The following is a 13,686-nucleotide window of genomic DNA, read 5'->3' on the forward strand; positions in this document are numbered from 1 at the left end:
TCTTTAATTCATCCGGACCAAACAGGCTTCATAAGAGGCCGCCTGATCACTGATAACATAAGACGATTACTACACGTACTAGATGCTAACAAGGAAGACAACACACCTAAGGCGATGCTGTCCCAGGATGCAATGAAAGCTTTTGACAGGTTGGAATGGTCGTATCTATGGGCAGTATTAGAAAGGATGGGGATTAGGAAAAGGATTCATTGATATGATTAAAGTATTATACAAAGACCCATCGGCCATGATTACAACAGGTACAATCACCTCCGAAATCTTTCCAGTATCACGGTCTTCCAGACAGGGTTGCCCCCTTAGTCCCGGACTATTCGATCTATCATTAGAGCCTTTAGCACAATATATAAGACAATCCCAATCCATAGAACCAATCGTAATCAAGGGCACACAACACAAAATTAGTTTATATGCGGACGACGTAATACTGTTCATGCAAAACCCCAACACCGCACTGCCTCATCTTCTCAAGTTGATTGAGGACTTTGGAGATTTATCGGGATTTAGGATAAATTGGCCGAAGTCGGCCTTCCTCCCACTTAACGCCCCTGCAAAAAGAAATATAACCCTCCCAGAAGAGATACCGATGGTAAAACACTTTAGATGTTTGGGAGTTGAAATATTCCCTACCATAAGCCAAACGGTGAAGCACAATTACATAAAAATCCAAAACAAAATCAAATACGACCTTGTCAGGTGGTCAAAACTTAAAAACTCAGTACAAGCACGGATATCAATAATTAAGATGGACGTCCTACCTAGAATCAACTTCTTCAGCTCAATGCTACCGTTACCCCCTCCAAAGGGTTACTGGAAAGAATTACACTCCTCCACATACAAATTTATTTGGAATAACAAACCACCACGTATAAAAAGATCCACCGCACAGAGAAACAAAGCAGACGGTGGTATGGCATTTCCAGATTTCCACCACTATTTTAAGGCATACACTTTAAGACCACTGACAACATGGTTTGATCCCCAAGCATCAGTATCCTGGAGAAATTTAGAAGAAAATATAGTAGCTCCACATAGGCTGAAGGACATAGTGTACACCAAATGATCAATTAAGCAATGTGAACGGAAATTTGGCCCCATAATCACTCATGCAATCCGGATATGGCGTGAAACACAAAAAGACTCTATCCCACATAAATGGCATAATCATACTCCCTTATTCAATAACAATGCACTCTTGATTGGAAAACAACCTATAAGATTCCCTAGATGGGAAAAGCAAGGCATACACACATTAGGAGATGTTTTCAACAAACAGGGTTTTTGTAGTTTTGATGAGATATGCAAAAAAAATTATCTCACCAAGTCCTCATATTATTTTTACGCACAGTTATTGGCATGTTTGAAGGCTCACGGTGTTCCATTAAGGATACCAATTGTACACCACAGATACCACAAATTCTTCTATGAAAGAGAGACATCGAGAGGTTTTGTTTCAGATTTGTATCATCAATTACTAACGGCCTCGTATGAAACCCTACATCTAGACTCAGTCTGGAGGAGGGATATACCAGACCTGGAGATAGACTTTGACTGGCAAGAAGCCTGGGCAAATGTACGCCTTGCATCAAGGAACCCGGACCATCAACAAATCAATCTTAACTATATTCACAGGACATACTTAACTCCTATAAGACTGAACAAAATGGGTCTTAAACAAGACTCCAAATGCTCCTTATGTACAAATGGGGACGAAGGGACATTTATGCACATGTTAAGATATTTTGGAAAGAAGTGACCCAGCAATTGTCAAATCTCTTAACTCTGGATATACCTGTACACCCCTCTGTATTACTGCTGAATGATGTCTTTGAGCATGCAGTACCTCCACAGCTAAAGAGATTGGTTTTATCCGGTATCACAGTGGCTAAAAAGCTGATAGCATCACGATGGTTTCAACCGGAAAAAATTTGCCGTAAGGTCTGGATTCTTACATATCTCGATGTGATTTATCAAGAAATATCAAGAGCTAGAATTTTGGGTCTCAATGAATCCAAAATGGCAATGTGGTTAGAAGTGGTGGAGAGAATAAAAGCCAGCATATAATGGTAGTGTCTGGTTAGGAACAAATTATAATGGTTGGATTATCCAATGGGGGGTCCGGGAGAGGGGGGTACGAGCTGGAGCATATGTGTATTTGTATATCCTATTGTGTGTTGTCATGTTTGTTTATGTGTTTGTTTAAAAAATAATAAAAAAATAAAATACAAAAAAAAAGAACAGGGTAACGTTCGTAACCTAAAGTGTTGTTGTGATGATGTAATCAAAACGTGTAACGTGAGCAGCTTGGCAGCTCTTCCTGCGTTCTGCAGCCTGTGATAATGAACTCCTCTTGGGAGTCACGCTGTTTCTATGTAAACTCCGCGACCGCGAGCAACGCATCCAATAAATGTGTCTTTAACATGCTTTATATCCTCGCCATTACTATATGCCTGTCGCGGTTAAAACCTTTTGAACTAGCGTTAGCGTTAAGCTAGCTAACGCTTCCATTCCTCTTTGACCCGTCTCTCGTAAGCTACGTCATCCCCCGCTAAGAGTCATGGGAGATGTAGTAAATACAACAGTCCTGTGTGTGTGTCTTTATGCAGATCGTTATAGGAGTTTTAAAGCACCTTGGCTTTGTTCTGAATGCACTTTGTTGTAGTTATCCTACAGAGAAAAGAAAATGCACTTTACTTTAATGCACATTTTGTTGTATGCAAAGAGAAAATGTTTAAATTGTACAATCTTTCAGCAGTCAGTCTGGAATTAACACTCATTCATAATTTACCATCCCTAGCCAGCTCTATTTGTCTATGGAGAAGTTCCCCTTCTTTGCAGGGCTATAACTTTTTAAATTGTATTGCTCAATTGACATTATTATGGCCCATTCAATGTCCTATATCTATTGTTCAGGGTGTAGCAACGTTATACTTTTTCATTCACATATTCATACTAAAATATGGTCTAAAGTATAAGTATGTTTTTATCGTTTTCTGCAGCTTTCTTCAGAACTTGATTTATAGCCCCAAATGCATTATATTGATGATCAAATACAGTTTGGTAGCGATCGGTGCCAGATAAAAAATTTCAACTGGAGGTACTTCTAGAAGTTACTACATATCATCTGATGTTGACCGGATGGGCGGGGGGTCGTTTATAATTCCGTGGGCAACATTATATCATTCACCTAGTGTGGGTCATATGATCATCACAGCAGTTTATATGGAACACGTTAGAAAATAACGCTGAAACTCACCGTGGCTTCCTCGCGCCGTTGGGGGATGAGCGTGGAACAGAATTTTTTCTATTATGGGATGGAGAAATACCGGATCCATTTCCAGGTTGTATAATAGTATATACGTCCAAATCATGTTGTTTATTGAGTTAGGGTGAGCGATCGATTATCCAGTGTGTCAAGATGGAGTCCCGGGAGCTATAGCGAGTGGTCGGACCGAATTTGGATGAGCACCAGTTTCCTGTTTCCGGTTTGCTGTTTGGGCGATCTGCCGATCGGCCACCAGATGGCACTCTTGAACCGTTAGAGAGTTGAGAGGAGATCAGCAGTATATCTCAGGTCCCCGGAGGAGAAATATGATTTCGATCACAGATTTTTGAAATATTGATATCAAAGACGAGTTACGGCGTCTTCGGCAGAATGAGCATGGCGGGGAAAGACGAGTTCCAGCGTTTTTGGCGATTAAAGTGTTAATGTATGCATTCAAAAGTGCTGAATAAATGTTTTATGGGCCCATAATAGTGATTATTAATATTATTTAAGTAAAGTTTTGCCATAATCATGTCTTTTGCCATAATCAGGTAGCTAAAAAAAAATACATTATATATATATTTATATTAATCATTTTCGGCCTTTCGGTTTTCGGCCAACTGTTTCCTATTTTCGGTATCGGTTTCGGCCAATCCCTAGTCTTATACTATCTCAAGATGTGCAAGTGCAAAGAAATGGCAAATGACTTTGCAAAGGTTATATGAGGTATAGAGAATGTATTCAGCTTGTAGATTATAGAACAACAATAGAAAATGTGGGTAGAAATGTGAATAAAAAAAGTGAGGTGTTTACAAGAACAACTCTGTTGGATACCTTTAAGACAAGCCAAGGGAGGAGCATGACCATTAACTATCCCAGTTGACAACAGTTTATATGGGAGAACTTAGCCTGTAGCAACACACACTCTGCACAGCAGGACACTGCCTTCAATACAACTGGCTCTGCAGGAACACTAGGTAATACTTATGATACCACTAAACGCTCTGTTGAGTCTTAATTGTGCACAGGGAACATTAGTACCTGTTCTGGTAGGCGAGATCAGAGAGCGGGAAAGACAATGTTGTATTGTCACTTTTTCTCTCTTCCTGTGGTTCCATTACAGTATTTGTAGAGTGTGAGGATGTACGTGTATGTGTGTGTGTATGTGTGTGTGTGTGTGTATTACAACACAACGTAAATTAGAGAGGGGAAGAGCTCAAACGTCTTCTAATAGTTTCTTACTGGGTGCACAGTCTACCTAGCTTCTTTGTCAAAGGAATTGCCAGCACTCGAGGAAATGTCCATTAGATACATTTATTTGGCACAGGCATCGAACAATCAAAATGTACACGCTTCAGCAAACACTCTTCCTCAGCGTTAAAATAAACAAAAGCACCGGGAGACACTAGGATTCGCCTGTTCGAATCCAGCTCCCGGCGTTGCTATCAGCTTGGCTGTCCTCTCACGCTGATACAATTGGCTGTATCAGGGGGTGGGAAGCTGAAGGGTGGGTCCTCGGCGTTGTGGACAGCGACCCCTACAGTTCGGTCGGGGCGCCTGCTCAGCGAGGGTTGGATCTGAGGAGAGATAGTGTGGCCTCCCACACGCTACACTCTCCCCGGTGAGAACCTGCGCGGCCAGGTTGGCCTGCCCCAGGCTGCACATGCGTCGGAGGAAAGCATGTGACAGTCTCCGGTCATCCGGACCAACAGTAGGGGAAAGTACGCAACAACCAGGAAGGGTGGGATGGGAGAAAAATCGGGAAAAAGGAGGGGAAGAAAGATAATAAAAAAAAATTAAAAATAAACAAAAGCAGAGGTGCCCCTTTTGTTTAGTTTAATGCTGAGGAAGGCTGTTTGCTGAAGCATGGACTAGGGATGTCCGATATTATCGGCCTACCGATATTATCGGCCGATATCGGCATTAAAATGTGATATCGGTTGATATCGGTATCGGAAATTAAGAGTTGGACAATATCGGTATAGGTAAAAAAGCCAATATCGAGCATCCCTAGCATGGACGTTTTGATTGTTTGCTGCCTGTGCCAAATACAAATACCGTCCTAAAGGACATTTCAGTGAGTGCTGCACTGTAAAATTTTTCACCCTAAAGTTACAATAAATTACTGGCAATATTTTGCATGACTTTTACAGTAAGATTCACAATAATTTACTGTGAATGGCTTCACAGCAATGTGTTGTACTTTCACAGTAATGGTAGTACAATACATTGTTGTAATTTCACAACTTCATACTGTAAGAAATTACTGTGATATTACAATAAATTACTGGCAATATTTTGCATGACTTTTACAGTAAGATTCACAATAATTTACTGTGAATGGCTTCACAGCAATGTGTTGTAATTTCACAGTAATGGTAGTACAATACATTGTTGTAATTTCACAACTTCATACTGTAAGAAATTACTGTGATATTACAATAAATTACTGGCAATATTTTGCATGACTTTTACAGTAAGATTCACAATAATTTACTGTGAATGGCTTCACAGCAATGTGTTGTAATTTCACAGTAATGGTAGTACAATACATTGTTGTAATTTCACAACTTCTAACAGTAAGAAATTACTGTGATATCACATTATTCTGTTGTATATATATTACAACAATGTATTGTGACTTCACAACATCAAATTGTAAGAAATTACTGTAATATCACATTATTTTGTTGTATATATATTACAACAATGTATTGTGACTTCACAACATCAAATTGTAAGAAATTACTGTAATATCACATTATTTTGTTGTATATATATTACAACAATGTATTGTGACTTCACAACATCAAATTGTAAGAAATTACTGTAATATCACATTATTTTGTTGTATATATATTACAACAATGTATTGTGACTTCACAACATCAAATTGTAAGAAATTACTGTAATATCACATTATTTTGTTGTATATATATTACAACAATGTATTGTGTATTTACAATAGCATACATGTATTTTTGTAGTCCAGCTCCAGTACACTTCCTGAAGGTCACACTTTGGTTTCCTGTTGTGTTTAATCACGTCATCCTATTGTATCTTGACATGAAACTATTGTATGAGCTTCCTCCAGAAGTATACTGGAGCTGGGGACTATAGAGTTATGCATGTCTATCATTGTAAATTGACTGTTATTTTGCCAAATTATATAATATAATAATTATTATTTTTCAATTATTTTGTTGGCAAGTCTTTTGCATTACTTTTCAGACTTGCCAACAAAATAATTGAATAATAATAATAATTATATTATATAATTTGGCAAAATAACAGTCAATTTACAATGGTATGCATAACTGTATAGTCCCCAGCTCCAGTATACTTCTGGAGGAAGCTCATACAATAGTTTCCTGTCAAATACTATTGGATGACGTGATTAATCATGACAGAAAACCAAAGTGTGAGCTTCTGCCAGGAAGTATACTGCGCTGGACTTCAAAAATGCACGTAGGCTATTGTACATTAAAAACAACAGTCCAAACGCACAAATGAGGTAAGCCAGCATTTATTGTCAAAAGACATAGAATTATTACAAATAATTACACGAGGTAAGCCGGCATTTATTGTCAAAAGACAGAATTATTACAAATAATTACATGAGGTAAGCCAGCATTTATTGTCAAAAGACAGAATTATTACAAATAATTACACGAGGTAAGCCGGCATTTATTGTCAAAAGACAGAATTATTACAAGTAATTATATACAAAGAATTATATTCTTATTCTTGAAATGGTAAATGGCTGTTTTCTTTTTTACAATTTGTGCACATTTTACCCATAGGAAAATCCTGCTCGTTGTACAAGTATCGCAGAGAAAATTCAAAGGTACTCAGTTGCACAAGAGTTTCGGACAGAGAAACGCAATGGTTTGAAAGCTCGGCGTTGCTAATAAACATTTTAAATATTATTTTATAAACTGTTGGTCAACACTGCTCAAAACGGCTTTAGCTGACTGATGCGCCTTGCACATCAAGCGTTTCGCCAGTTCTTCAGAGTTAATTATGGGATTTTATTGTCAAAAGACAGAATTATATTACAAAGAATTATATTCTTATTCTTGAAATGTTAAATGGCTGTTTTCTTTCTTCTTTTATATACAATTTGTGCACATTTTACCCATAGGAAAATCCCATATTAACTCTGAAGAACTGGTCCTCTGCGAAACGCTCGTTGTACAAGTATCGCAGAGAAAATTCAAAGGTACTCACAGTTGCACGAGAGTTTCGAACAGAGAAATGCAATGGTTTGAACGCTCGGCGTTGCTAATAAACATTTTAAATATTATTTTATAAACTGCTGGTCAACACTGCTCAAAACGGCAAAACTAAGACAAAGTAATCATATTCGTAAGTAAAATGGTAAATGGCTGCTTTTTTTTCTTCTTTTTTTACATATTTGTGCACATTTTACCCATAGGAAAATCCCATATTAACTGTGAAGAACTGGTCCTCTGCGAAACGCTTGTTGTACAAGTATTGCAGAGAAAATTCAAAGGTACTCACAGTTGCATGAGGGTTTCGGACAGAGAAACGCAATGGTTTGAAAGCTCGGCATTGCTAATAAACATTTTAAATATTATTTTATAAACTTCTGGTCAACACTGCTCAAAACGGCTTTAGCTGACTGATGCACCTTGTACGACGAGCATTTCGCCAGTTCTTCAGAGTTAATTATGGGATTTTATTGTCAAAAGACAAAATTATTACAAAGAATTATATTCTTATTCTTGAAATGGTAAATGGCTGTTTTCTTTTTTACAATTTGTGCCCATTTTACCCATAGGAAAATCCCGCTCGTTGTACAAGTATCGCAGAGAAAATTCAAAGGTACTCACAGTTGCATGAGGGTTTCAGACAGAGAAACGCAATGGTTTGAAAGCTCGGCATTGCTAATAAACATTTTAAATATTATTTTATAAACTTCTGGTCAACACTGCTCAAAACGGCTTTAGCTGACTGATGCACCTTGTACGACGAGCGTTTCGCCAGTTCTTCAGAGTTAATTATGGGATTTTATTGTCAAAAGACAGAATTATTACAAAGAATTATATTCTTATTCTTGAAATGGTAAATGGCTGTTTTCTTTTTTACAATTTGTGCACATTTTACCCATAGGAAAATCCCGCTCGTTGTACAAGTATCGCAGAGAAAATTCAAAGGTACTCACAGTTGCATGAGGGTTTCAGACAGAGAAACGCAATGGTTTGAAAGCTCGACATTGCTAATAAACATTTTAAATATTATTTTATAAACTTCTGGTCAACACTGCTCAAAACGGCTTTAGCTGACTGATGCACCTTGTACGACGAGCGTTTCGCCAGTTCTTCAGAGTTAATTATGGGATTTTATTGTCAAAAGACAGAATTATTACAAAGAATTATATTCTTATTCTTGAAATGGTAAATGGCTGTTTTCTTTTTTACAATTTGTGCACATTTTACCCATAGGAAAATCCCGCTCGTTGTACAAGTATCGCAGAGAAAATTCAAAGGTACTCACAGTTGCATGAGGGTTTCAGACAGAGAAACGCAATGGTTTGAAAGCTCGGCATTGCTAATAAACATTTTAAATATTATTTTATAAACTTCTGGTCAACACTGCTCAAAACGGCTTTAGCTGACTGATGCACCTTGTATGATGAGCGTTTCGCCAGTTCTTCAGAGTTAATTATGGGATTTTATTGTCAAAAGACAGAATTATTACAAAGAATTATATTACAAAGAATTATATTCTTATTCTTGAAATGGTAAATGCTGTTTTCTTTTTTACAATTTGTGCACATTTGACCCATAGGAAAATCCCATATTAACTCTGAAGAACTGGTCCTCTGCGAAACGCTCGTTGTACAAGTATCACAGAGAAAATTCAAAGGTACACAGTTGCACAAGAGTTTCGTACAGAGAAACGCAATGGTTTGAAAGCTCGGCGTTGCTAATAAACATTTTAAATATTATTTTATAAACTGCTGGTCAACACTGCTCAAAACGGCAAAACTAAGACAAAGTAATAATATTCGTAAGTAAAATGGTAAATGGCTGTTTTTTTTTTTTTTTTTACAATTTGTGCACATTTTACCCATTCACACACCGACGGGAGCATGTAGGGGTTAAGTGTCTTGCTCAAGGACACATCGACACGCTGCCCGGGGAGGAGCGGGAATCTCCGGATTGCCAGACGACTGCTCTACCTCCCGAGCCACTGTCGCCATGAAACTAGTACTTCCAGGTCTTACCCGAAAATGGAACTAATGAATACACTTTATGCACTCACTCAAAAGAACAAAAGAGGCACTCAAAATAACAAAAGAGGCGCAGGGACGACAGGAGCATGACAATTGTCTTTGCAAACCATTCAAAGTCTATGAGCTTCCGAAGAAGGGTGTTCACGTCAGGGGACGACAGGAGAAGGACGATTGTCTATACAGATGCAGACCATTCAAAGTCTATGAGCTTCCGAAGAAGGGTGTTCACGTCAGGGGACGACAGGAGAAGGACAATTGTCTTTGCAAACCATTCAAAGTCTATGAGCTTCCGAAGAAGGGTGTTCACGTCAGGGGACGACAGGAGAAGGACAATTGTCTTTGCAGACCAAAGTTTATGAGCTTACTTACGAAGAAGGGTGTTCACGTCAGGGGACGACAGGAGAAGGGCGATTGTCTATGCAGATGCAGACCATTCAAAGTCTATGAGCTTACGAAAAAGGGTGGTCACTTGAGGGTTGATGGCGCTTCGCTTCTTTGCCCTGGAGCCTTTCTCCGGGTTGATGCCCAAGAAGAACCTGTTAATAAGCAAAGATACGTTTCAGTTTTAAATAGACTCAGCATTTATCAAGGTGCTCACCTGTGTTTTTTCATGGTACCTCTAACATAATGTTTACTCATCCGAATTTTGAAGCCATACTATAATGTGAATTAAACCATTATGTCAATTTCTTAACAAGATAGCAGCAACATCAAGTGATGGTGTGGTCCCAATTCACATAGTTGGTTCCAGGCTTCATACTCAAAGCATTTAATCTACTTTATGGCCTCTGTAGAAAGGCATGGACTTAATAGCCAGATAGTCTTTGCATGATAAGTCTTACTGATGACATTGATCATGTGTTCAGAGTGTTAAAATACCTTTGGATGAACTCAAGTGTGGATGATCCAACGGAAGGATACTCCAGGTTGAAGACATAGTAGCTGGTGAATAAAGCAGCTACCCCATGCAAAAATAATGGGTGTGGGCCCATCACAACTTCTCCCTCGATGGATAGCATCCATCCAGAAGGCTGCATTGCGTCACCTGAAATGAACAGATACCCCGTCATGCGTTGTTGTGGATAGGTATACATTCCTGCAAGGACATGACACAGAACTAAGGCTGTCTTAAATACTTCAAAGCTTCGTTCGATGGGCATGGGATTTGAATATGAAAATAAAATTCGATTATTAAAAAGAAAAAGAAAAATGCATATATATATATATATTTTTGCCAAATCAACTCTGCCTCTCTTACAACAAGCAATGCTGTCTCTTATTTAAGATGAGGTCGCACTGACAGATTTGTGTTCATTGTGCTGCTTTTATAAAGCCTCAAATGACGGCTTACAATATTTCATGAAAGCAAAGTGTTTTGTTTGTCTAAGATTTAAAAAGGTTTCAACTTTACAGCACTGACAAAGTTGAACATGAGACATGCCAGCTCAGGATATTATTTATAAGCGTCATATGTGTGCCGTATCACAAACTGCCTTCGGTCAGATTTTCCCCCTCGATGCAAAGGAACACAAGCTCATCCCTGAACATTATTACCTTGAATTATCAAACAGGGGGTGCTTGGGAGTGCTGCAGTATTCACATCAGCAACAGTGGCACAGGTCTGCAACAAAGTAACACACAATAGCAGATTTAACATTATGAAAGGATGAAGATAAGCTAATCCACGCACTACAGCTCACCACACATCAGCTCGGCCCATTTGGAGCAACTTGGGGGTTAAGTGTCTTGCTCAAGGACACTTCCGACATGCGGACAGTCAGAGCCAGGATTCGAACCACCAACCCTACGGTCGATGAACGACCATCTCTACCAACTGAGCTTCAGTCGCCCCTAATGTAATCACTCGCATTTCAAATATTTTAATATTTAAATAAACGTACATCAACTTCGAGCAGTAGTTTCTCCGTAGGCTCCTTGAAGTACACCATAAGGAGCAGGACGATGCAGGCACTGATCTCCGAAACCTCTGGATGATATCTGGCCAGAACATCCCTGATCTTCGGGTTGTCCAGTTTCTGGCAGAACTGCAGGATGGTCCGTCCTCGATGACACAGGGCATCTTTGATCTTTTGAAGGACATCGGTGTCTGTCAGGAGGCCAAAGTGGGAGAAAAGCCCCGTCTGAGAGAAGAGAAAAGGCCATTCTTCTTTGACCGCCACCATCGTTGGTGGAGGCATTTTATTCAAGTAACGCCGCAGGATGACGTAGGTCCTCTCCATCAGAAGTTCTGCTCTCGCTGTCCCACCCATCCCTTCCTCTGTGTACAGACATACAAACCAAGTAACAACAATTAGATTTGATGTTGCCACATCTGGGAAATTGAGTGGCAAACCTTTAATTGTATTACTCATTCTGAATATTAAAGTGGCCTTTTTGCTTAATGTGGGATATTTATTCATGGTGTCAATTCACCAAAAGTAAAGTAGATTGCATGCCTGAGTAGATGTTCCGCAGATCCCTTTTCAAAGCCGCCATGGTTTCCTCTGTCTCCCCGTCCGGTAAGCTTGCTGGGCCCCACCTCACACACCTAGGGATAGGAAGGAATCATAGGCAACCTCTTAGTGGAATACATAAAAAAAGAAAAATTATAATATATATATTTTTTTATCATTCTTTCCAAAAGAAAAAAGGCCTCTAACGCTAATGGCACGCATACCAGAGGCTAACTGCCTACGAAAACAGGCACAGAAGCACTGAAAGAGGATTTCACCCATCTAATGAACACACTAGACTAGACAAATATCAAGATGTATCCATCAGTGGACCAATTGCATGCTTTTGCAGAGGACAAGAAGCCTTCAGACATTAAGCACCCCCCACAGCCCAAATGGAATGATAAAAAAAATATATATATAAATATATATATATATTCTACTTTTTATTTTATTTTTGTCGACTAACTGCACATTTTGGCCAATCATAGTCGACTATCCAAATCCTTAGTCAGGGACAGCCCTAGAAATTATATTAAAAAAAAATCTACACATAATTTAAACATTCAATCCAAATAACCTAAGTTAGTCGAGCATTGGCAGTGCCACTTTAACCCCTAATTGCTGCGAGCGTGAATGGAGAGGACACTGGCGCCGTTTGTTTTGCCACCCCTACCCGTATTGGTCAACAGGACCTCTCGTCAGCCTGGACTCTCCTGCCACGCCAGTGGGCCGTCTTTCCTCTCTGCCTCTGCGGCGTCTAGCCAGAGTGTTGTTCCTGCTTTTATACTCCACTCTTGTTTTTACTTGTTGGAGAAGAGAGTGGCATCCGTCTCCAACCATTTCACCTCGCCTGCTAATGTCAGCAAAGGTGTCAGGATGGCTCCTGACAATTGTTCGGACGATACTGAGGCACATGGTTCTGGTTGGGTTGTGCTCGTGCTCCATCATCTGATCCACCAAAGCGTTCACAAAGGCCCTTCTCTCATCTGGCTTTGGTCTCTGTTCTTTTTCCACTGCACGTTGAATGGCTGTTGACATCCGGTTCCAGTTGACACAAAAGTCTACATGCCATGCGCTGCCAGGCTGTGAAGAGTTTGGAGTGCTTGGGGGGCTGCACAACAGAGATTGCATAGAGGTGTTCGGAGAGGACAGAGTGTTCACAGAGCTCGTTGTTGGGGAACTTGAAGCAATTGGATGTGTTGGGGAACTTGAAGCAATTGGATGGGGAGGGAGCACCTCCATATTAAGGGTTACTAACCCTAGAAGGGACAAAAACAGTTATGCCAATGTTCCAAGGGCATAGTTCCAAGTGTCACACAAGTCTAAATATGAATTTACCTTTCTTAAGACCATCCATCAGCTTCCGACACTGGATTGGTTTGAGGTGTCGGACCAGATCCACCCTCTCCATTAAGGCCAGATCTTCGACACTCTCCACTCCAAGATCCTCAAGTAGGGTGGTCAGTAAGTCATCAGGGAGGCCCGGTAAATATGACCAAACTGCTTCCTTTATATCTTCCATTACCTAGTCTCATTGATTAGGGTCAATCATGAATCAGTTTGTGCATATTCCCTACTTGTCTGTTTGCAGTGCACTATATGCGGTTAACTGCCAACATGTGCTTGCTATACAATCAACAATACAAAATCAACTATCTTAAGGTTACTTGATATCCTGCTCCACT

This window comes from Notolepis coatsorum (genome assembly GCF_963971535.1).
Source record: "Notolepis coatsorum genome assembly, chromosome: 7".
Taxonomy (NCBI): domain Eukaryota; kingdom Metazoa; phylum Chordata; class Actinopteri; order Aulopiformes; family Paralepididae; genus Notolepis; species Notolepis coatsorum.